A 22,511-nucleotide genomic window follows, 5' to 3' on the forward strand; every position below is an offset into this window, starting at 1 on the left:
TACCACAAACCACCTGTACTGCACAGCTGGAACCAGGACCCTCAAAGGCACCAAAGACCAGGAAAACTGCACCAGGGCTGGGACAGAGCAAGGCAGGACAGACCAGGGAAAACATCTAGCAACAGAGAAATCTGCTCTACCATGGGTCAGGAAGAAAAAGGTCATGTAACGTTCACAGAGCACAGTGTGAACATAGGGGGAAAAAAATTGTGTTGTTTCCAATCAATTGAAAAGAAGTCAATAAAGGAAATTATCACTGCTTTGGTAGGATTCCAGCCCCCAAAAAGCCAATGAAATCTTCCCCTTCCATGTGCATGTGTTTTCTTTATACATAAAGGAAGGAAGACAATTCCATTAAATGAGGAAATGAACTGATTTAGTTCTCAGTACCAGGCTTTGTTTTCAGCCACTCACAAAAACCAAATTCTTGTACGTTGTACAACAGGAATGCACCAGCAATCTGGCAATAAGGGATTTCACTCCAATCCTACAGCCAAGAAGCTCTGCCAGGCAGGTCAGTGAGACCTGAAATGGGAGGAGCTCTTTGCCAAGGCTCTCTGCAGATGTGCAGGACAAGATGCTCTGTCCTGCAGCACCAGGAGGACCAACACTCCCACAGTTATTCACAAGGAACTCTGCTGTGCACTTCTTCTGCCCTTTAATGCTCTCAAGGCTGCATCCACACACCTCAGCAGAAACAGGAGCCCCAGTGTTCCCTCAATTCTTGTACTTGAAAGAACTGTTTCAGATGACAGCAGAAGAGAAGAGACTGATAATGGGAAGCAAAAATTTGGTGGGGAGTAATTCAAATGTGAAACTGTTAATTAAATATGCAAAATTCTTGCAGAAGCGGCAAGGGATAGGAAAAAAAACCAAGAAAACAAAACCAATGCTGCATCTACTGTAAACAAGTGTGAACACAGAGAATAAATATATCTACCTTCCAAACTGGGATTTGACTTTCTAATCTCCTGTCTACAAATTTCAGATTTGCTTCTTTTTTAAACACATGTTCTGTGAAGGATGTCACTGCAAGATTAAGACAAGAAGTAAATATTTCAGCATGTAGAAAAGAAACAGGAGAAACTGTTTGTTGTTCAAGATTTCTTGAATTCCTCAGAACACAGCAAACAGCTTCTGCTCCTGTTTAACAGAAAGGGTTTACCACCATGTAAGTAAAGAGTGTCCCTTGTTACCAAACAGGCAGCAGGGAGCTGTGACAAGCTCAGAACAATTCTAGGCACAATTCACAGGGCTGCAGATAAGAAAGGAGGAGTTGAACAATTTAAAGCAGTTTGTGGAGGAGAGGAAAGAGAGCTGCATGCAATTTCATTATTACTTCAACTTCTGTGGTATGTGGGAGCAGCATGAGAAAAATCCCTCTGTGCTGGACACTGTAAAATGGAGCAAGAGCAGACTCCCCCAGAAAGCCTGTGATTAAAGCATAAAACAGAAGATAAACAAACACTAACACAAGGTCACATAGAAGACAATTTGCAAGTCTTACTCCAATTAATTTTACTTCTAGATACACAAAAAACTCAAACTGGGTTTAACAATAAACACTATAACTACTATCATCCAGCCTCTATAAAATGCTGCTCATTCCAGCCACCAGGCCAAGTTTTCAGAATATGGTGAGTACCACACAGAAGATGGAGGGTGCCACAATTCCCATCTTACATAGCTGCAAAGAGACACCTAAACATAATTGCAGTGGGTTCCAGATTAAAATAGACCAGCCCTGTGAACACAATGAATCACCCTCAGCTTAGAAGATGGAGTCCTGGCTGAGGCTGGGAGAGAGTTAACTTCTCCCTAGCAGCTGGTACAGGGCTGAGGTTTGGATTCAGCCTGAGAACAATGTTGATGCTTCAGTTGGTGCTGAGCAGAGCCTACCCCAAGCCAAGCACTCTGCAGTGTCCCAGCTGTGGCAGTGAGGAGCTGCAGCAGGAGCTGGGATGGAGCATGGCCAGGAGAGCTGATCCCCCTGGGCAGGGGATATCCCACAGCAGGGGATGCCATGCCCAGGGTGGGCACTGGGCAGTGGCCAGGAGGGGCTGAAGGCTGCTGAGGGATGGGCTGGGCATCACTGGGTGGGGGTGAGGGATCACTCACTGCACTGGGATCACTCATCTGTCTGCACTGTACTCCCTACTGCAATGGTCTCCCTTCTCATTATAACAACAACAATAATAATATTAATAATATCATTATTGCTTAATTCAAGTATTAAACCATTCTTATCTCAACCCACAGGTTTTACCTTTTTCTGATTCTTCTCCCATTCTCCCAGCATCTATTAAACCAGGCCAGATGCTTTCCAGAAGCAGATCCAGCCAGCTGAGGTCTCTGCAGCCAGCCTGTGGCATCAGGTAAAACATTCCATGCTCATAGACTGAACCAAAGCTCAGGACACTGCTGGGCTCCTGATAGGAACAGTTTTATAGGAAAGCCTTTTGGGGGGAGTTTTATGGGGAAAAGGGAGATGAAGATAGATCAGAATGAATCTCATATACACAAACTGACAAGGACAGACACGCAGTGATTGATGCTGTACATAACAAACACAGCTGGGAAGAGTCTAGACAAGCTTTCTGTGTGTAAATATCAAATTATATGAAACATGCTGGAGGGACTTGTAGCAACCTCTAATTTTAAAGTTCTACCTGAAATTTAAAAGAAAGGCAGCAATACCCTCCCTGACTCCTTGCCTAAGCAGATTCTGCTGATTTGCTTAACCAGACAAATCACATAAACCATGTGGTTTATAAACACCTTTAAAAGTTTATTCTCAATGAGTAAATTGAGAAAACCTATGGGTCTGGGTTTTTTCCCTGAAGAAAAAGTAGGTGAGAGAGGAAAATCCCCTTTCCCTTAATCCTTCTTCATTTTCATAGTGACCTACAAAACTGTATTGTGCCCAGCACTGTCACTGTCCTGCCCAAGGCTCACAGGATGGACTCCATTTTCCCTTTGAGAACAACATGAAAATAGTTTCCCACTGCTTTTTTCCCAAACACTTTGCCTAAATTATTAAAAGGCAATGGTAACTGCTCCTGCCACAACCCTTGTGCTCTGTAAACACTTCCCACAAAGCACATCTGAACCACCAATCCTTTACCACCTCTCCAATTTCAGAAATGCATCAGTCCTGCAGTTAAAGCTCCTCACATGCTTCTGTGATGGGCGGCAAAACCAGAAGTCAGTGGTACACAACATAACCTGCTAAGTAAAGTTAAATGAAAGATTTGGGGGGTCTGAAAAGGGGGTTTGATCTTTCACTCAATAAATAAATAAATAAGTGACCCAAAAGATGAATGCAGCTCACTCTGAACACAGGGAAGAGAACTCCAGGGGAATGACCAGGATTGTATCAAAAAGCCTCAAGTTCTAAGAGCAACAGATGCTTCCTCTCAAATCCTTCCTTTTGGGACCAAAGACAAATCCCTGGGTTTCTGCTGGATGCAAAGCCACCAGGTGTAACTCACCTGTCTCACACCAGCTACACATCAGTGCCTGCACATCTGGGAATCTCTACCATGGAGCATCACATAATGTGGAAGAAATTGGATTCTCCCCACACAGCTCATTCTTTATGTTGATTCCCTCTGAAAATTCACTTTTTTCTCTCTTCTCTTTACTTTTTGTCCTTCTTAAAAGAAAAGCTGGACAAGGAAGGTTTTAGCAGACCTATCTCAAAATGCTGAAATTGCTTCAAAGGTTCCCTGATGGAAAAATACCAGCACAATAGTGAGTTTTTAACAGAAAACCTGATTCCCATGAGAAAAGCTAGCATTTTCAGCAATACTTCCCATCTCCTTATCAGAATAATACTGATTTTCTTTTCAGCCAAAGCACTTCAAACATACACATACTTCAATCACAGCAAGCTTGAGGGCTCAAAGTTACACATGTGCCAAGAGGGTCTGGTGAAAGACAACCAAAACCACCAGCCAAGACTTTTGGTCCAGTAGTGAAGTGCCCAGCTTGCCACAAGTACTTCCATGGCCCATAGTGGGCCAAAAGCAGCATTTTGTGTTTATTAACAGCAAGTTCACTTATCTTAAATATGCCTGACATCACCATTGCTCCACATCAGATGCCATTCTCCAGCTCTGTCTCCTCCTCTCCTCCAGGCTTCCAGTAAAATTAGACCTTGCATTAAACTTCCAGTAAAATAATTACAGTTGGCAGGTATTTTTCAACACTGATTTGGAAGCCAAGAAACCAAAGCAAAACAAAACAACACCAAGTCAAGCATTACTCAACTTCCCTCAGAAATAGCTTTTTCTGTAGATCAAATACTGTCACTGGCAGATGGTTTTGCTCTCCACTATTTCATGTGCTCTATGAACTTCACAAAAGCACTGGCTGTATACCTTACAAAATTTCCCAATGATAAAAAAGGGGAAAATGTCTCAAGGCCTTCAAAACAACAACAAAAAAATGATGACAGAGAGAAAACGTCCTCCCCAAATGCAGTGGACATTTTTATTGTGGAGAAAACAATGAAAAGAAAAAGGAAAGCAAGAAGGAGCTAGAATCCTTCACAAGATTTCTAAGTAACATGCATCACCACCATCACTTTCTTCTGCATGCAGATGATATGCTAACAAGCCCTTTAGATAATTTAGTCCATATATATGCTGTGTAGGTGTTTGCTAAAACACTAATGCCAGCATCCAGTCACTACAACAGGTTTGCTTTCTACTTTATTGCATTAAAAATTGTTAGAAGAAGTCACAGAAAAATGTGACAAGGAAGAAAACTCCATTTTCAGAAGTATTTTAAGTCAGTTCACCTCCATTTATTTTTCACCAGCAGAAAGGCTGTGGTTAGAGCTGCTTCCTCCTGGCACTGCTAACTCAGCATTCCCTTGATTCCCACACTTTATCATTCCCCTTTCCTGTTTTTGTACTTACTGCTGCCTTTTGAGGACGCTGAGCAGGGGCAGGATGAAAAATCAAGAGGAGAGCCCTCAGCTTTCTGAACAGCAACCTCAGGAAGCAAAGCATTTAACAAACACACTGGAATGCTGATCTTTAATTTTCAGGTCATTTAGCTAAAAACATGATGTACAGAAAGGAAAAAGCGATGTTCTAACAATCCTTGAGGTTTCAAAAACAACAATTCTGTCCATTCAGAGAATCACACCTAGCACTTTCTCCTCTGTCTATAGTTACCACATCTGTCTCATTCCACACTCTTAAGAAAATTCAGGATGTTTAACAAAAAGTGAACCAGGTTTGACTGCAAACATCTTTTGCCAGGATAACTCTCAAAACTGCCTAAGGGCTTGAGACACTCAGATGTTTTAACTAATAATTGAACAGGACACTGCATTTTGTATAGCTCTGAGATGGCTGTGAGACTTTTGTCAGTGGTTTTTTCCCCCCCACATATACACAGCAAAAAGGATGGATCATTCTGGAGATGAGTCACTACTGAAACAACAGAATAAACTCCTGTGAAATGCTGTGGGGTTTCTGCTTAACATTCTCTAGCTGCTTTCTGGGATAATTTGGCAAGGTTCTGGCAAATGCTCCTCCCACAGAAATCAAACAGCGATTTTGTCAGTGAAATCAATCTAGAAGTGCTTAATATTAATTTCAGTCTCTGCTTACCTTCTCCTCCCGCTCCAAGTTTGCTTCCTCCCAAAGCTGACAAAGGAGAATGGAAAGCCACCAGGAGCAGGGTGACTGCTGACACCAAACCCACAGCCAGGACAGATTTCCACACCTCCAGACAAAGCTTCAGCACATTTGCTATTGCCTGAATATGTACAATGCTACAACGTGGTTTAGACTGGCTTCCACTTGTAACAAGTTCAGCAGGAACATCTTTTGGCTAAAGCCAATTAACACATGGAAAATGGCGGGGGAGTGAAAGGCAGGGGTAAGTGAGGCTTTGGTGCCAAGCAGTCAGCAGAAAACTCGACCTAAACCCAGAGCTTCCTGCTGCCATGGTCTGTCTGCACAATATCCACCCTCCCAAAATCCTGACAGACCTGTACATTCTCCTTGGGCACAGGCACCACACTAATTACTGCCACCCAATCCAATCTGCACACAGATCACTAATTAACTCAGAACACGCAGAAGGTACCCAATCCAGAATCACAGATAATGCCCCTGTCTGTCACCAACGCTAATCTCAGGGTCATCAGGGGACACTGGGTGCTTACCTGGACAGCTGTCCTATGCTGCAATCTGCCCCATTGTCTCTGCATGTCTCCTGCTACTTATTTATCCCTATTACCTTGTTATTTATCCCTATTACTTTCTTATTTATCCCTATTACCCTCTGGCTCTGCACAGCTCCCTCACAGGTTGGGTTCTGATCCCAGGGAACAGAGATGAGACAAGAGGGAATGGCCTCAAACTGTGCTAGGGAAGGCTTAGATTGGGAATACTGGATTGAATATCAGGGAAAATTTCTTCATTCAAAGGGCAATCAGGCCCTGGAACAGGCTGCCCAGGGCAGGGATGGAGTCACCATCCCTGGGGGCATTCACAGGACATGTAGATGTGGCCCTTGGGGACATGGGTTAGTGCTGGGGGAACAGCAGGACTCGATCTTAGAGATCTTTTTAAACTTTAATGACTCCAAAACTATACTTAAAAGCTACAATATAGATTATTACTATCAATGTTATGAATATACCTTCAGTTAGGGACACTTGCACCTTTTATTAGAGTTGCTCTGGAGGAACAGGTGCATTCCTACCATCCCTGCTCCCACATCTGCACAGAGGCACTTCAGGAGACTGGACATGGCAAACCCTTTGTTCCCAGGGTCACTGCCCAAGCACTTCAGTCATTTTATACTGGAATCTGATGGAGAATAGAATAAACTGCTTGTTTACCATACAAGTTATAGTAGGACTAAAAACATTCTGATTGGCTGTGCATAGTTGTGTAGACAGAAAACATGAGGAAAAATGCAATCTTAAAAGAAGTGACCAACTCTGAAAGTAAATAAATTTTTCTACTGGCTTCAAAGAGACTAAATTAAGGGAGTTAAACAAATCATTAAGTCTATACATATGAAAGTGAGTTTTGTCACTAGCAAACAGTCATATACCACAGACACTGAGTAACAGCACACAAGGAACAAGTGCACTCACAGTGTGCTCAAAATTCACCACTTGGATTGGACTGTCAGTCCCTTAACAGATGATAATCCATCATTCCTCAGACTGCAGGAATACCAGCACTTCCTTCAGCAGTCATGGGAGAGGAAGATGAGAAAACAATGTAAAACAAATTAAAGACAGGCAAACACCCCCCCCCCCAAACCCAACAGAACAGCTGCTCCTTTTCATCAATGGGGAATGCACTTTACACCTTCATTCCCCTGTGCTGAGCAGAGCTGGTTGGCATTTTGACACCATTTCATGACAGGAAAGCAAAGGGCAAGTAGCACAGCAGAAGCAAAAGAAAGTTCCACCTTTCCATCCCTCTGCTCTTAGGAACAGGCCTTTTTCATTTTCAAATTTGATGGCAAACTTTCATTATATTCCTTTGCTTTCTCAAACTGCTGTTATCCCAAAAACAGCTGGGGATGTAGAGAAAGAAAGAAAGAAGCAACTCCTTCTTTAGGAAGCCTTCAGTGGAATCCCCCAATCCCCCCAGCCTTCCTACACAGACCCCACAAGCTCATCCAAGACTTTAAAGGTGAGTTGACAATGCATTTATTCCCAACAACTACATCCAGTCTGTGAAGCCCATTTCATCCTGCACCCAAGGGAAACCAAAAGCAGATACATGGGAAATGGGGTGTGGAATACAAAAACCATCAGGTAGTAATACTCCCTCCTACCCCAACTCAAGTACAGGGGAAACTCTTCTCTCCTCAAAGAGTAACTAAAATTGTAGGAAGTGCAAAGCAGCAAGTCAACACGGACTGACCATCACATCTGTTGGGCTCTCCTGTCCATTTCCTGGTTCCTTCCCTCTTCCCCACCTTGGGAGCTTTGGAAACCAAACTCCTTGCTGAAAGGAATGACTGCACTTCCCAGAACAACGCCTGATCTCATCTGGGGTTTCCTTGCACCAACATAACACAACTGGTAATGTCATGATGGGAAATTTAAGAAGAGGAAATGGGAAATGGTGCCAGTGCTGGAGAGAGGAAACTCCAGAAGAACAGCTTTTTGACTTGGGAGAAAAATTAACCAAGGAATTTCTTAAGAGCTGTTTAGAAACACCTTAAAGTTTTAAACCAATAAAGAAGACCCCCATGGAACAACTTTACGTTGCCTAAGACTTTGCAGATAGCACACACACATGAGGTTTCCTGCCCAAAACCAGCACTGGAGCTCTTTGCCCTGGACACGAGGCCCTGCTGCACCTCCCTTACCTCTGTGCCCTCCCTCCCTTACCTCTGCTGACAAGCCAGCTCTTGTTCCTTGGTGTCCTGCCAGGACCTCTCCTGTCAAACATCCTGTGTGCCAGCACAAGTGGCAACATGAAACTTCACGAGAATTGGTGCTGCTCTGGCTTTTGCAGGTCACTGCAACACCACACAGCACGGGTGGGGACATAAAACAGAAATACCAACAAGCCCCCATCTACAGAGCAGGGCCTTTAACCAGGCAAAGCTACTGGAATCACAAATTTCTGTATTCCCACAGCCAGCTAGTGCTCCCTCTTTCCCAACAGTGTGCCCACAATGAGACTGATTTCTTCCATCAACCCCATCCCAAATTTAACAAGTGAAGGCTCATCCATTAAATTTCACCCATACCCTCATTTCTCCCCAAAAAGCACACACTCAATTAGCTACAGTTAAGGTACCAGAGTAAAATGGATTTTAATCAAATGCAGTTTCTTTTTCTTCTTGTTGCTGTTGCTTTGCCTTTTACTTACTTATCTACTTGTCTGTCTTGCAATCAAATCCCAGAATACAAAGCAGCACCACTGAGAATCAGGGAACTAACACAAGTGGTGATTATTTTGCTGTAACACCAGTTATCTAAGTGGTTTGTGGTAGAAAGAGAGAAGGTTTAGGGAACAAACAAGGGGTGCAGCCAGAGATCAAAAGAAATACAGCTCCTAAGTGGAATATTAACATTTCCCTATGGAAGAGATGACAGGAAGATCAGTAAAGCACATTAAGCAGAATCACTGCAGTTCACAACTGGAATATTTACAAGCTTTTTCGCTGATCTTCAGTATTTCAGAATAGAAGAAAAACCCTGACTGAATCTTTCCTCTTCTGCCTTGCCCATACCTAGCAGTGCTGTTCAGCATGATTTCAGTGACAAATTTTCTGTCTGGATCCAGCCCAAATCCATATCACCCATTAGAAGAGAAGGGTGCACAATGAAGAACAGCAACACAAAGCCATGGCAGCCTACAGAAATCAGCTCTGGCCCTGAGCATTTGCTCAGAAAGCTTTTATTCATAGCACACACCATATGAAGGATGGGAGAAAGAAGCATTTGATCATTTCTGCCCCTGACCACACACCTTGAGACAGCAATGCCAAGCACACGTGTGCCCTTACACAATGTCCTTTCCAACACCAAGTGCCTCCTTCTGGTTTTGCTAGGCCGTGCCTCAGTTTCTCCTGCTCACGTTTCCAGCCTCATGCCATCAGCTGTTTAGCTCTTCACATTTCATCTCAGCACTCCACCTTGCCACCTCCTTGTTCATTACATTTATGAACATTATACTCCCACTCTCCATGTCATTTTTCTGGTTACTGACACCAGCTCTGGATGGTGACAACCCAAACACAACATGCTCAGGCTCTGCCTTTACCCCAAAATGAAGAGTCAGCCAAAATGAAATACCCAAGGCCAGGCTGGATGAGGCAACCTGGTCTAGCAGAAGGTGTCCCAGCCATTCCAGGGGTTGGAATGATACAATCTTCAAGGTGCCTTCCAACCCAGGCCATGCTATGAACATCTGTGAAATCTCCTTTGCTGGGTATCATGGTGGCCAACCATTACCCTGAACTTCTTCCTAGAAATTGATTTTTAATGCATCCTAAGCCCAAGGTACCTAAAGACCCCAGTCTGTATGAGGTAGGTAGAGACTGCAGAAGGGTGGTGGGAGCTGAAGCTGGGGGACAACCAAACACCAGATGTGCAGGGGAGCCATACACCTTCTAAAAAGGGCAGCCAGAAAGACATGTGCTAAACCTCATCTATACAAATTTTCCTATTTGTAAACAAATTACCATAGCCACAATCTATGACTGTACTTCTGTCTTCCAGGACCAATGAGTCAGAATTGCTGTTTACAGTTATTAGCAATGCAACCCTGCAGCCCATCAGCACTGCCTTCGCCCTGCGGAGGCAGGTGAAGCTTCAGAAAACATCAGGAAATAGGGATGCACACCCCAGCCCCAGGACTGCACTCTGAGCATTAGTACTTGTCATACACAGCAAGAGGAAATACTCTCTGTCGTAATTCTGACCTTAAAAATAGTATTTGACACGCAAATCTACTATGAGAACAGAATTAAGATACTGAGGTTGAAGTTGATCAAAGGATTTTGAAAAATAATTCAGATTTCACTCTGGATCAAAAAAAACCAAGCAAAAATGCTTCAAAAGCAAGAAAAAGAGCCAGTTTTTATTTTTGTGATAGCAAAGCACAGAACAAGCTGAGAGCCTTACCACAAAGACACTGTTGTGGCTGCAGAGAGCCTGGCTGGGCAACTCCCACCACAGCAGCTCCACAGCCCCCTGGGAAAATGAGCTGTGGTCTCCCAACTCCCATCCCAGGGAACCTTTCCTATCCCATCCTATTCCAGCAATATCTGGAAGCACATATATGTTCTCCTCCTTATCACAGGCTTTGAAGCTGTTTTACCAGTGCATCCTTGTTCTCTTTTCCCCCACTATTCCCTAAAACAAAGCAGCAAACAGGTGAGAAAGCAGGGGAACTGCCAAAGACAGATGCACACAGCACTCCTACATTTCCAGGTAATCATAAACAACTGAAGGTCTAAAGCACTGCCCCTGAGCCCACTGTAATTTCCATCAGTTTTAAACTTAGTCCTAGAGCTCCTTGAGTCCTTCAACCTACTCAGCCTGGTGGCTAATGGCCAGGTAGGGATGAGGAACAGGAGACTGGAGACAGCTTCCAACCCCTACCACCAACAGGCATACTCTACCTTAAGGGCCAAAGTCATTGCCATATTCTGCTTTCCATCACTCCTTTGCCATTTAAATCAAGGCCCAAAACCAGTCCTGCAGTCTGATGATACAGAAAGGCCCCTGCACTCCTCCAGTGCTGGGGCTCTTCTCCCTCAACATTGGTCAGCATTCCCACAGTCAGCACCACAGCTCAGTCTGCACTTGGAAAAAACCTTATGGATATGGATGCTAGCTCACAGAGTTTGGTTTCACTGGCACTGAAGCAGCAGGCTGAAGCTCACATGCTACTTTCATTTTTACACCGAGTCACACTTAGTATTTCGAAAGCCAATAAAACCATTTCAACACAAAAATTCAGGCATGTTCATGACATGTCAGGGGAGATGGTAGCAGGTAAGGAATGGAAAATTATAGATGAGGAAAAGAAGAATGGGAAATTGAACACTTAAGAAAGCAGAGAGGTTACCAATTAAAATAATCCATCAGAAAACCAGACAGCACCATTCACCAGGTAGCAACCATGAAACAAATCCAGAGCTGCCTCCACTCTTACTTGCAGTTTTATTCCTGAGGATATTCAGTCACAACCAAGATCAAAAGCAGAGCTGACCCCACACACTAGCAAAGCTCACAGATTTTGCAGGATTATTTCCTTATCCTTATGGCATGGCTAATTCACCTGGGATCTTCCCTCCCACCTCTGCCTCTGCCCAGGATTGCATCAAAACTTGTCTCCTGCTTGGCCAGAGACACCTCAAGAAGCAGCTGATGCTGATTGTGGCAAACAACAGCCTGTTTGTGCCTTTTCAAAGCACAGGATGATGCAAAAACGCCCCAGAAAAGAGTTGTTTCTTCTGCATTTGGCTTAGGGCATAAAACATACAGGAACACAACAATTATCCTGGTTATTTACACTCCACTAAAGAGATAAGGGCTGTGACGACAAGAGCAAGCAAGTGGGTTCTTCATGTGCTTTCCCAGGATAGCAGCAGCTCTTGGGAGAGCAGGGTGGAAGAGAAGAGAGGAGGCATTGCCATCAGTCTCCATCACAGCCAGATCATTCCTGTATCTGAAATGAAGTGGTTTATTTCAAAGACAGGTCTTTAGACTGGTGGGGGTTTGCACCTTGGACTTTCTTTTGGAGGGCAGGTAGGAGGGAAAAGGCAGCAGTAAAACAACTACTTGGCTTACTCATCACAACAGGAGCAAAGAAATCTATCCTCATGCACTGGAGGCATTGTAAACCCCAGAAAAACAGGAGCACCTTCAACATGATACACCTAACCTAATGACCATCTTCAGTGAACTCCCCCTTGTTTTGTGTAGCCTCCCTAGCCCTGTGCTGCTGCCCAACCTGTTCTGCCTACAAAGGAAAATCTGGGCAGGGCCTGGAAGGGTTTGGACCAATTTTTCCCCAAGCAGCAACATCGCTATGTGCTGATTCTGCCACATTTGCTGTTGCTTCAACCTCAGCACCTTCAGAAGCCCAAAGCCCCCAGGCTTTGCCCAGCCAATCTTCCCTGACTGGGCAGGAACACCATCCCAATCCCACATCTGCACCAGGACAGGAGTAAGGGCCTGGCTGGCCCTGACAGACACTGGCCAGGAAGGGCGATGGCTCCATCCCCACCCTGGCAACTGCTGGATGAAAGGAGCCAGGAGGGAGCCACATTTGCTGCTGCTTCAACCTCAGCACCTGCAGAAGCCCAAAGCCCTGAGGCTTTGCCCAGCCAGTCTTCCCTGACTGGGCTGGAACACCATCTTAATCCCACATCTGCACCAGGACAGGAGTCAGGGCCTAGCTGGCCCTGACGGACACCGGCCAGGAAGGGCAATGGCCCTGTCCCCAGCCCAGCAGCTGCTGGATGGGAAGGAGCCGTGAAGGAGCCACATTTGCCACTGCTTCAACCTCAGCACCTTCAGAAGCCCAAGGCCCGGAGGCTCTGCCCAGCCAATCTTCCCTGACCCACGGCAGAAACGCCATCCCGCATTTGCAGGAGGACGGGAGTCAGAGCCTGGTTGGCCCTGATGGACATGGGGCAGGAAGGGCAATGGCCTTGTCCCCAGCCCAGCATCTGCTGGGTGGGAAGGAGCCACATTTGCTATTGCTTCAATCTCAGCACCTTCAGAAACCCAAGGCCATGAGCTTTGCCCAGCCAGTCTTCCCTGACTGGGCAGGAACACCATCCCAATCCCACGTCTGCACCAGGACAGGAGTTGGCCTGGCTGGCCCTGACGGACACGGGGCAGGAAGGGCGATGGCCCCATCCCCACCCGGCAGCTGCTGGGTGGAAGAAGCCGGGGCACAGCCCTAACTCCCAGCTAAGTTGGGTGGCTGAATCAGCGCGGGTGGACAGCGATTTACTGCTGACACAGAGCTGCAATAAATCACCACCTTTCTGGAGCAAGCAGGAAGTTGCAGGGGTGACTTAGTCATCCTCCATCCTGACGCCATTCCAGGAGCAGAGCCACATACGTCCCCCGGCTTTGGGCTGTGCCCGTGGCCCAAAAATAACTTTTAAGCCAAATCCTGCAGTCATCATTCAAAGCTGAAACCCTTTTATTTACACTCAGCAAGAACTCATGTATGTTTTTGACGATGCTGAGAGTAACCAGTGTTTAAATTATTTGCTTAGCAAAGGAGTCTATTTAACTACAAGTTACACCAAGTATGCAATGTTTTCTGACCCACATAGAAGCTAATAATTTGCATTTTATGGAACCACTTTGCATAGGCAACCCATCTTAATGGCCACAGCTTACTGTACAAGAATTAATAATTGAAAAGCAACTCGTCAGCAATGTTATTTGTGTTACAGGTACCTCACAAACCTCATTACACTGTAGCATTAAATTTCCAATGACCTTCTGGAAAGCTGCTCACTCTGAGAGTCTTTTTTTAAGGCACGATCTCTCAGAATGCCAAGCAATTGCAGAGAAAGTATGTGACAGCTACCCAGAGTCTGTGGGAAAGGCCAGGCAAAACACCCTGTCAGAAATGTATCAGCCTGATCCCCCCTTTGGCTGAAGAAGTGACTTTGACTTCATGAATCCCCCCTCTCTCCAGCCAGTCACTTGACCACGCTTCTCTCACAAATTTCTGCCTTAATGCCAGATTAATCCTACTTCATCCAGTCGCCAGACTTCTAAGAAGCTCCAGCCCTTTTTCTCTCAAATCATTGGCTTTCAAACTATTTCTGTTGCAGCACCCAAGCATTTGCTGTGGATGAAAGAAGGCTCAAAGACTAGCACAGAAGTGTAAAGGCAAACAAAAATTACATGGCAAAGCCTAGGATTTTCATAGTCTTAGGGAAATTAGGTCCTCTGAATCCCACGGCAACTCTGAGAAGAGTCGAGTGCATAATTTTCCATTATGCTTGTAAAAAATCCCCAAATAAATGTACAACTAAATGCAGCTTCACGAGGCTGAGCGTTTCTTATTCTCTTAAACATTACTGAGCCTGAGGTCTCTTATTCCATGTTTTAATGTCTGATTTTTCAGAAAACAGCTCAGAATGGTAGTTCCAGGAAACCCCAGCTCAGAGCCCTGTTGTTGGGGAAGAGCAGCAGAGCAGCCCCGCATTTGGAGCTGCCTGTCCCGCTGACAGAGGCTCTCTGTGCTGGCAGCACAGTCACTCCTTGCTGTGACGTCTTTGCTCGGGGCTGTGCCCCTACGCAATCTGCTCCAGAACACGCTCACTGACTCCTGCCATCCCCAAAGCTCCTCTGGCATGTTTCTGTAAGATTTGGGGCAGCCAGGGGCTGATTTAGCTCTGTGTGAATGCCTGCCCGTGTAATTTGCGCAGCTCTCCCAAACAAAACATTTTCACTGCCATAGCAAAGGCAAACTTGCCCAAATCCAATTTGTTTGGTACTTAATTAGCATCTCTGCTGCAATGCTGGAGACAAAAGAAGGAAGCACTCCCCTCTTCCCATGAGGACTTTCTAATCTCAAAGATACACCTTATCCAACACGACCAAAGCAGAAAGAATACGGCTCCCTCTTACTATTAAACAGAGATCATCTCAGGAGCTTGTTCATCACAAGGTTTTGATTTTAATTTCAGCAGCCCTGGCTGATAGACTCCCACACCTGAAAACTAGGGAGTAATTTAAAAACATAAATCATAAGAAAAAACAATTATATCCATTAGAGCTTCGAGTGGTAAAAAGAATAGAGATGGGATTAGAAAACCCTGGCTGGCTTTCCCTTCACCCACTAATCAAACAATTCCCTGAAGTACTCGCAGGAGTTTCTCCTCTCCACATTTCTGTGGCAGACGAAGGGGAGAGCCAGATCTGCTCCCCTGGATTCAGTCTGGCTTATTCAGCAGCTTCAGCTCCGCTATTTCAGATTCCTGCAAAAAATAAAGGCTCAGAAGGGAAAGCTGAGCCCCTGGGCATCCACCAGACCACAGCTACTGCACGCACATAGGCTGCACTGGGAGGAGAGGAGCAGCAGCCTGTCCTTCAGCATCACATGGCTGGCCATGCTCAGCAGCTCAGACCACAACCTGAAACAGCCCAGCTCAGAGAACGCCCTGGAGCTGGGCACAGGCACCACTAACAAAAGAGCAGCTCCTGCACACTGTCAGTGCATTTGCTGCAGTCAGCCTGGCAGTGCATTTACTGCACGTCAGCCGTGCTCCTTCAAGGTGCAGCTGGGGTGAGCAGGCCTGTAGATGAAATGAAGCAGCAGGATCCCAAGTGGATATTGCCAGAGCAGAGAAACATCTTAGTCATGCCTCAAAGTTGAAGCAGAATGGGCTTACAGCTCATTGCCAGCCCTTAGAAAGACAGCATTTGTTTTGGTTTACCAGCCGATTCTTCCCTCAGACTGTTTTCCACTGGAGAAGTGCAAATGTCTGCTCCTCAGAGCTTTACTGAATAGCAATTTAAGAAGAATTCTTCAAACACAGACGTGAGCAGCCCCAGGAGCAGCACACCAACATCATGAACATGCACAGGGCATGGAAAGCGCTGCTGCCACTGTAAGAAAAGGAATACAAGCAACATGTTCCTTCCTCTGTGTCCTCCTGCAAAAACAACCTCCCTGCCCAATATCCAAAACCACACAGGCTCCACAAATCTAATTAGCCACGACTCCAAAACGCAGAGCTCTGTCTGTCTAAATGCATAAACATTAAAGTTGTTCTGCTTTTATTAATAAAAACTTGGGACAGGATGAGATAAAAATCCTAAGGAGGAAAGTCTAAGAGGTAAGTACCTCCCCCTCCTCAAGTAAAGAGCTGTCTTTGTGTGAATCAACTGGGCAACCTAGATAAACTTTTCCTTGTTTATTATAAAAGCACAAGTTCACCAAAGTCCTTTTATGTCCTGATGTATGAAATTATTCCAGCTACATATAATTTCACAGAGCCAAAGGGGTGAGGCTATGGTATTTATAGATACATTCAGGGCTAGAATTTTGGTAAGCAGCAACATTTTTATGGCCTCAACACCTAACATACTTTTGGGAAAATGCCCACCTGTATATATAGATCCTGGGAAATTTTCCCTATTAAATACATATTTCAAGTGAACTTGCTCTTTATCTTTTTCCAAACTTGACAGATAAAGCCCGTGCTTTTCTCTTAGAGATACAGAGACAGAAGGAAAAGAAACTGAGGCTATTTTCATAGCAAGAGGAAGGCCTCTAAAGCCATCCTGATGCTTTCAGACATGTTCACTGCTTTGATTTTTTCTTTTTTCTCCAAAACGGGGCCTCAAATTTCCTAAGCACATGCCACACATTAAGACATGAATCTCTGTAAACAACTCAAAACACCAAGAGACAGACAGGGTTCCACAAAAAAGAAAAGAGGAAGAATCGTTTTTTCTCATTCAGGTAACACATTAGGAGCTCACAATGGTTTAAAAACCTGTTTCTCCAAACTTCTAACTCAGAGCTCTGCCTGAAGTCTGCTCAGGACTGGATCAATACTGCAGTTAAATCACTTTGCACTGGCATCTCTTCTCTCCAGAATTGCCTTCCTTTGAAGCAAGCAACAGCAGACATGTAGGCAAGGGATGCTGTTGGATTAACACTGCTCCAGAGATCTTATCCATATCCATATACTGTTGTTGTGTATAGCATCATTATGTAAGCCTCTCTATTTTTAAAACAAAACATTTGTCTGGTCAGTCTCTACTATTATCCCACCCATAAACCATCAGGCTGAAATTCCACCCACTTTAATCATAAGTTTACAGGCTTAAGGGTAGAAAAGTAGTAGAAATGACAAGATCAAGAATTTCTATTTGCATTAGAAACATGAAAATTCTACCCTTTTTTATCAACAGGATTTCAGAAGCCACCACAATAAGGGCACTGCCCAAGCTTCCCAGGGAATGGGCACGGCCCCAAGGCTGCCAGAGCTCCAGGAGTGTTTGGACAATGTTCCCAGGGATCCACGGTGGGACTGGAGGGTATCTGTGCAGGGATAGGGTTGGACTCCATGCTCCTGATGGGTCCCTTTCAGCTCAGGATACTCTTTGATTGTATGATTCTGAATAAATTACCAACCTTTGAAGAGCTTATTTTAATAAACCAAACACAACTTTACCACCAATATCCAGAATCTGTGACCCAGAGGGCTCCTGTAACCCAGACAGACTCCTGAACCACCAGCACAAAAATAAATACTGTAGGTCAATTCACAGCCAAAGGATCCTGCTTCCCGGCCACACAAAGAAAAAATGGAATTTAAACCACAACTTTGTTACCACCCATCTATTCTTGAAATGGTAGAGGATGGTGTGGTGGAAGCCAACCTATAGAACAGTTCAGAGACTGAGTTACTGCTTTTTCTGCATCATGCAGCACTTACTGGAACCTGTATTACTTCAAGCTCTTTAATACAACTTTTAAATTCTGTTCTCTGCATTCTTACGCATGCCCTAAAACGTTGCACCAGATCCCTTACCAAGATTTACTTTGGTAAATCTTCCAACAATGTTGCAGAAATTGCTCCTTGGCTTGCAGCAACTCTTTTGTCATCTGAGGATTTCTGAGTTGGGACTCACCCCAATCTATGTCAAGGATGCACAGCTACAGAAATCACTTCTTGTATTTGAACATTTTTTTGCATGCTGTCACCTAATATGACAGCCATAATGGTACCTATGCATGAAATGTGACTGCAAACAGGGCTGGGATTATACCTCACTGCAAATATAAAGCAGTTATCTTCATTTACCTTCTAAGATCACTTACATCCCCCCACATAGAGTTAATTTCTGTGTGAAAATCTAAAAAGAAATATATTCTTCTAGAATTCAGATCAAACTGTAAAATGAAAATAAAAAATCCTTTTCAGACTGGACCAGAAGTTCACCAGCAGAGGAGGCTGCGAACACTAATGCCATGAAGTTTTTCAAAACTAATTAGGACATTTTTTTAGAGAAGACAATCCATCAGCAGCTATTAAACACAGTTTAATTCCTCCCTGGAGCTGCCAGCCCAAAGGTTTCCTAGGGTGGTGACTGCTACAAGGGTTTAGCAGGAGGAGAACTTCACTGTTCCAGTTTTTCTATGCACCTGGGAGTGGTCCCATCAGAAGAGCTACCAAGCCAGACAGACCTCTAGTCTGACAGGGAATAACTGCTCTTACTTCATTCACAAGATTGAAGATGACAAGAGAGCAACCTGTTAATAAATCAGAGCTGAAGTAAACTTGTACCAGTAAAAGAAATAGCCTTAACATGACTGACTGCATATCACATTCCACACTGCCTCCTCCAAACATCCTACAACACAGCCCTAATACCATTACCTATTCCCTGAAGTACCTCTTTAGATTCAGTGTACCCAAAATGTGCCTGGGTACATTTATCACAGTGTTATACAGCACACAGAGTAGCCAGCAGCACAGTGACAGACATTCACAAGTGCCTGTGAAATCCCTTTGCAATTACATACCTGGTTATATAGAATTAAACACAGGCAGCAAGGAAATAAATAACAACAACAACAATAAACTCTTTTCAGAGTATTTCTGGGCATGTATTCAAAATGCAGCCCTGTTCCATCCCCTGCTAGAGGATGGAAAAGCAGCATCCTCAAGAGTCCCTTACCTTTCCCTGAATGAGAGGAAGATTGGAAGGCTCAGGCTCCACACCAACACAAAGGCCTCTGGAAAACTGACTGCAGGAGTTACTTACTCCTCCTTTACCCCAAACATTTGATGCCATCACACCCTGTATTTTCAGAACAAGTTGCCCACTTGCTTACTTCAAAGGAAGGTAATTCTGGAGTGAAGAGATGCCAGTGCTGAGGGATTTAACTGGAGTATTGATCCAGTCCTGAGCAGACTTTAGAGAGGGCTCTGGGTTAGAAGTTGCCCTCCTGGAGCAGCAGAGCCCAGGCGAGCCCACCGCAGTGCAGCTGCAGACGGGGGTCCCAGCACACACCTACAGAGAGGTCCATGCTGACCAACACCTCCCTCTCCTCCCCACGTTCCAGGTATTTCCCCCACATCCCAGCCTGCCCCTTCCCCTCTCAGCTCCTGTCACCTCCAGCACGGTGGCAATGCCTGCGTGTCATTGCCTGCTCGCTGAGCAGATTCAGGGAGACAAGCCCTGAGAACCTCTCCTGCAGCAATGCCACCGCCACAACAGCGAAAGGAACAGCCAACTAATAATGGACCAGTTGAGGGGCTGCCAGCTTCAGCAAACACGGCTGGAATTGTATCATTTGTTTAGTTCAGGAAGCTTCCAGTTGAGCATCGGTCATCTTGCTTGACCCAAGCCCTAGACTGCAGTAGCCCAGAGACTGCACAGCACCCCAGGCACCAGCAGCTGTGCACAAAGACTTGCCACGAGGCCTTGGGTTGTCAACTAAATGAAGCCAAAAGTAAGTTTGCCCATGCGTGCAGGCAGCACCTAAGGCGCTGCAGAAGCTCCTGGAGCACTGACAATCGATAGTAAGTACATCATAATCCCAAAGAGATTGCTGAAAATTTGTTTAGTACATTACTGTGTCCACTCATCGTGTTTCCACCCAGTATTTGCAACACGCCAAGTGCAGCAGATCTGCCCGATGTAAACAGCTGCCCTAATCCACGCTGTTCTATAGATCGTGTTTACCCAAGGCTGAATGATCATTTCAACCTTTGTTAATCTGATTGCATAACAAACCACAGCAGCCTGAAATAACCAAGCTGCTCTCTCCAGCACACATTAGTTGAAATCACTCATTTCAGCACCCCGCTTCTTCTAAAACACAGAACAGACCAGATCGTGGAGAAAGAAGAAAACAAACCAAGTACCTGGCCACTGCTTTCACAGCCAACCACCAGACACGTGGCAGCACGCAGATGCTTCGGGGCACATTCACACCTGGAGCAGGCTGGGAGCACAAGGCAAAGCAAGATGTTCCCAAGCCCTGAGCTCCACTGCGCAACTGAAGCACATTCTGCTGGAGCTCACTCACAGCTCGGCGCAGGCTCGCGAGCAAACCATACAGCGTGGATTTCCAAAACGTGAAATTGCACGTATATAAACAAAGGCTGTAATTTACACGGCAGATCCTATGAAAGCTTATCTAGCACATGACATCACACCCATAAATTACAACTTAAAGCACCTGTGCCAAACTGCTCCCACCCCAAAATGAACGTGATTAATATCATCTGCTCATCCATGCCCATGCCTCTTGGGAATAAACACACATGTCTCCCAAGACAGAGTAGTATTTAAAGATTCTTCAGACAATGAGAAGATTTATAATTATTATTGCATTGCATCATCACAAAGCCTTAAACAAATCAAGCTGCCTCATCATATGACACCTAAGATAATACAAGGTTAAACAACATCAAGCAGTATCGGTTAACTTCACTTGTACGGAAGGGCAAATACCCCCACAGCCCCTGGGCACAGGAATCTTCAGCCACACAGCTATTATTAAACAGCAAGTTAGACAAGTAAAATCAAAACACACGGATTTCTTTGAACAGGCCCAGAATCAGAATCTTTCCATTGAAATCCAACCAACCAGGGTGTAGGGAAAGTGAAGGGCAGGCGAATGGGGAACTGAATAAGGCAAGGGATGTGTTTCAGCATCTCTCAGCTTTAGTTCACTGGTCCATGATCAGCTTGGGAGAAATCAAGAGGCGGTATCAGGAGCTAACATTACACTGCCTTGATTGATCACAGCCAGCTCTCCACAGCACACAACAGAATTCTTCCTCTGGACCGATGATAGCCAAGGAGGTTTCCTTATGGCACAACTGGCAGACAAGACAGGCATCAGCGGATTCTCTAACCAAAACACGCCTGAATACCTTCGTAAGGCAAAACCAGCCAAGTATCTCCGCTCCAGGCATAAATATCTGCTCCTCCGAGTCCGCAGCTACCCACAAATAATTGCCAATTATCGCCGTGCCCCCACGCTCCGCCCGCGCCGGGGCACTGCCCCCGCAGCAGGCCCTGCGCCGGGAGCGGAGCGGCTCCGCCGGCTCTGTCCGCGCCAGCTGGGTCTGTGCCGTCTCCATCACGCTCTGCCCGCACCGAATCCCCATTTCTGCGCGTTATTACCAATCTGACATCACCCCAGAGCAAGCACAGTCTGACATCTACAGTTAACTCGGCGATGGTGTAAGTGCCGCCCGGCGCACGGTGCGCTCGGTGTTGCAATACTCTGCTGCCGAGCATCGAAAAAGAACGTAAATAGACACAGATATCGACACACAGCTATACGTACAAACCCGCCGGAGAGCGGCTCGCAGGGCTCGCTCCCGCCCCGGCCGTGGAGCCGAGCCCCCCGGTGGCGATGGCCCCGGCCCGGCAGCGCCGGGGGGGCTCCGAGCCGCCCACCCGCAGCCATTTCCCCGCCGCGGCCGCGGGTCCGGCGCTCCCGGCGAGCCCGCTCCGCACAAAGCCCGCCGGGCCATGAATAAAACATCGCCCGGAGGCGGCGGCCAGGGGGGTCGGGATACGAGAAATAAGGGAATGGAAAGGGGAGCGGAGGATTGGGGGCTCCACCCGGCCCCTGACCCGCGCTGCCCCGGTCCCGGGCGCTCACCTCGGCAGCCGCGCTCGGAGCGGCTCCCCCGGGCCGGAGCGGGCGGCGGGCGGCTGCGGCTCCCGGGCGGTGTGCGGCGGCGGCGGGGAGCGGAGCGGAGCGGAGCGGAGCCGAGCCGAGCCGAGCCGAGCGGCCTCTCGGGGAGCGGGCGGGGCGGAGCGGGCGGGGCGGGGCGGAGTGGGGCCGTCACCGCGGGGAGGAGCCGCCCGCCGGGTCCCCGCCGGCTGCGGAGTACCGGGAGTGCTCATCCCGCATACGGACCCTGGGGTACCGGGAGTGCTCATCCCGCACACGGATCCTGGGGTACCGGGAGTGCTCATTCCGCACACAGATCCCGGGGTACCGGCACCGCTCATCCCGCACTCGAAC

At 46.3% G+C, this 22,511-nt stretch overlaps 1 protein-coding gene across 1 annotated transcript in view; it reads right to left on the minus strand.

The window, feature by feature from the left end:
* Positions 1-22,308, minus strand: part of CUNH1orf21 (chromosome unknown C1orf21 homolog) — a 103,063-nt gene extending 80,755 nt beyond the window's left edge. The window contains exon 1 of the mRNA XM_071435963.1: positions 22,143-22,308. The gene's annotated coding sequence lies outside the window, so the exon portion shown is untranslated. The remainder of the gene's footprint in view (positions 1-22,142) is intronic.
* Positions 22,309-22,511: the final 203 nt, after the last annotated feature.

Source organism: Agelaius tricolor, unplaced genomic scaffold (assembly GCF_023055355.1).
Source record: "Agelaius tricolor isolate 1412-34295 unplaced genomic scaffold, bAgeTri1.0.p SCAF_11, whole genome shotgun sequence".
NCBI lineage: Eukaryota > Metazoa > Chordata > Aves > Passeriformes > Icteridae > Agelaius > Agelaius tricolor.